General features: G+C 44.9%; 1 pseudogene; it reads right to left on the reverse strand.

Annotated features, from left to right (window-relative positions):
- Positions 1–800: 800 nt before the first annotated feature.
- On the reverse strand, positions 801–1,652 carry LOC131381992 (transcription factor BTF3-like; annotated as a pseudogene).
- Positions 1,653–3,466: the final 1,814 nt, after the last annotated feature.

Consider the following 3,466-nt stretch of genomic DNA (forward strand, 5'->3'; position numbering starts at 1 on the left):
GGGCATGTGAATTCTGTGAGCACTGCCCACTAACTCTTGCTGGCTCCTGGGTTCTGGGTTCAGTGAAAGCAACATCAGAGAAGGAAATTTGAAAATGTTCTCCAGAAATCCCAGATTCCCCCATCTTCTGGGACTCATTCCTTTCTCCCACCAAGAGCCTCCTCCTCCCTCTCCTCCCTTAAGCCCACTCACTCTAGAAACTCGACTATTCTTTTTTTTTCCTTTTAAGTAGGCAAATAACCTTATTAACCTTTGTTTCAAACCTTATTTCCAGGCTTCTTCAGCTTAATTACCTACAAGTAATGAATTGTATGTAAGCAAAAATGAATTGTATGTAAGCAAAAAGCTGCAGTGTCCAAGGGGCTTGGGCTTAAAAATATTAGAGATCTAGATTTTACCAGATCCATAAATCAACTTTATAAAGCAGTCAAGGCCAGGTGCAGTGGCTCACTCCTGTAATCCCAGCACCTTGGGAGGCTGAGATGGGTGGATCACCTGTGGTCAGGAGTTCGAGACCAGCCTGGCCAACATGGTAAAATCCCATCTCTATTAAAGACACAAAAAAATTAGCTGGGCGTAGTGGTGGGGACCTGTAATCTCAGCTACTTGGGAGGCTGAGGCAAGAGAATTGCTTGAACCCAGGAGGTGGAGGTTGCAGTGAGCCGAGATCGCACCATTGCACTCTAGCCTGGGCGACAAGAGTGAAACTCGTGTCAAAAAAAAAAAAAAAAAAGTCCCAATGTAAAATAGCAGCTCCAGTAATTTCTGCAGGTTTTATCTTCTTTAGAAGTTGGCTTAATTCAGTTTGCCTCATTCTCGGAAGCCTCATCAAAATTCTCTGCAAGAGCTGGAACTTCTTCATCATCATCCTCTCCAGTAGCAAGTGGTGCTTTTTCATCCACAGACTGGGCAGAGCTTCAGCCCATCTTCCCAAACTAGTCAGACTGTCTGCATCTCACCGGCTTAAGATGCTGGGTAGCCTTTCCATCAGCTGCTGTGTCTCAGCATGGCCTGTAATTGTGAAAGAAGTGTTTGCTGCCAAAGAAGCCTGAACTTTAGGATTGTTAAAGCAGATCACTGTTCCTTGATCTACTTTAACTTGTAAATGTATTTACCTCTTCAATCAATACCAGACATTGTTTGCCCCTAACTTCTTTTTTTTTCTTTTTTCTTTTTTTTGAGATGGAGTCTTACTCTGTCACCCAGGATGGAGTGCAATGGTGCAATCTTGGCTCACTGCAGCCTCTACCTTCTGCCTCCCAGGTTCAAGCAATTCTCCTGCTTCAGCCTCCCGAGTAGCTGAGATTACAGGTGCCCGCCACCATGCCTGGTTAATTTTATATATATATATATATATATATATATATATTTTTTTTTTTAGTAGAGATGGAGTTTCATCATGTTGGCCAGGCTGGTCTGGAACTCCTGACCTCAGGTGATCCACCTACCTCTGCCTCCCAAAGTGCTGGGATTGCAGGTGTGAGCCACTGCGCTGGCCCCTAACTTGTTTAAGAGCTGAAGTTTTTTTTTTTATTATCTGCTGTAGCTATTCTATGAACCACCTTCTTTCTACAACCAATTTCTTTCCCACCAATGCACACTTGTGCCTGAAGTTTGGTAGGTTTTTCCTAGTTCATGATTGTCTCTTTCATCTTGTCAGAGCAGAAAAGGGGGCATGCAGGGGACAGGTTGGCACTCAGGGTTCAAGCAGAGTTAGGCAAACACACGCGGGGATGCAAGATGGCGGCTCTGAGATTCTTACCTCATTCTTTAGAACAAAATAAATCTTTTTCTATGAATTTCCAGGCGTATACATCCTCAGGCCTATTTTTTCAAAACCAAAGAGTTTACCAATGTAGCCAAAGTCTATTTATCGAGAGGTTTCACAACCAGTAAAAGTGGCTTCAAGATAGTTTTTAAATATATATATTTTTTCTTTACCTGATTTCCATTTTCCCAGGTGAGGAAATTGAAGTCAGAGAGGTCAAGTCACTTGCTGAAGGTCACAGGGCTGGGACTGGAGCCAGAAGTGGGTCAGGATTCACACCCAGAAATGCCTGGATCCAAAGCCAGGCTCCAAATTTTCACTTCCACCCCCCTTCTCTCCAAGGAGGAGGACCCCATCACTGGAGCTGTCCTTACCAAGTGCCATTCAAAGTCAAGGCTCCCAGTGGAACTGCCTTCATTCGTAATTCCCGGTGGAGAGAATCTGATTGGCCCAGCTGAGGTCATGTGTCCTCACCTTGGACAGATCAGTTCTGGCTAGGCGGGCTGAGGCTGCAGGGCAACCACTCTTAAGTAACGAGGGCCATTCCTGGGGAAGACAGGTGTGCGAGCTGGAAGGCCATCCCGAGGGGGGCCTGCTACTGATGAGCAAAATGTTATTGGGCAGAATTGGTTGATTTCATACCGCTGTGTACACTAGCATCAATAGCCATGCAGAATGGTCATAATATTTTACCAAATGTGCTCTGACTCCCCGCCCTGAGCAAACTCCCTCTGGCCCAAGAGCAGAAAATGGAAATGCATTTCCTCTTTTCCTGTGCTCAGGCGTGGGGTGATAACTTGGCAAATAGCCCCGTCACATTTGGTCATCTAGGACATTTTTCCTACCCAGCGGCTCCTCTTCCCAGAAAGACCCAGAGACATTCCTCAAAATGTTCTGCTCAAACAAGCATGTGACAAAACAGCTTGTCAGTTTGTCTCTTTCTTGCCGAAATGAGACCGTGATGTCAAAATTCAGTCCTTTACTCATTTAGAAACAATCTGATAATGGAGGGCTGGTTTAATTTCCCGGAGAAAATAAGATGCCTCTTGACTAGCGAAGCTCCCCATAACCCCAGGAAGAGGCATAATTATCTTCTTCAGAGTCAATCCCTTGTGGATCCCCTAATTAATTGTAAACCATAGATGAGAGTTGTTCAAAAAGTAAGTTTACAAGGTTAATTACTGGTGTGTTATGCGTAGCACAATTTTGCTGGGCACGTCTGATAAAGAAACTGATGACCAACTTTTGCAGGTTCCTCCTCACTGTCAAGTGGAGGAGTTGAGAGAAACAACGCGAAAGTTACTTCTCCCTTTGACAGGCTAGTTATCGAGGTACACCAGCATTATCAAGGGAAATCAGCTCTGCCTGTGATTGTGTGAGCCCTTGGCCCTTATACACTCCTACACATGCAAGTCCAATCACACTCCATGTGCACACATGCACGAGTGTGCCTGTACACACGCATGTGCACACACACAAATGCATGCATGCACACACATTAGCAGGTGTTATGCAAAGGGTGTCAGCATCCAAGTCCAGAGAACTGATTTTGAGTCTCAGGTCTCATACATTGGGGATTTTCTTACTTGAAGACAGAGTCACTCAAGGACATTCTGCATCCCCCTGCATCGTTCCAGCCTCCTATTAGGATCAGGAACATTAATATGATCTGAGCTTAGATCCTTCTGCATTCCTCTT

The sequence above is a fragment of the Hylobates moloch genome, unplaced genomic scaffold, assembly GCF_009828535.3.
Source record: "Hylobates moloch isolate HMO894 unplaced genomic scaffold, HMol_V3 SCAFFOLD_19, whole genome shotgun sequence".
Classification (NCBI taxonomy): Eukaryota; Metazoa; Chordata; class Mammalia; order Primates; family Hylobatidae; genus Hylobates; species Hylobates moloch.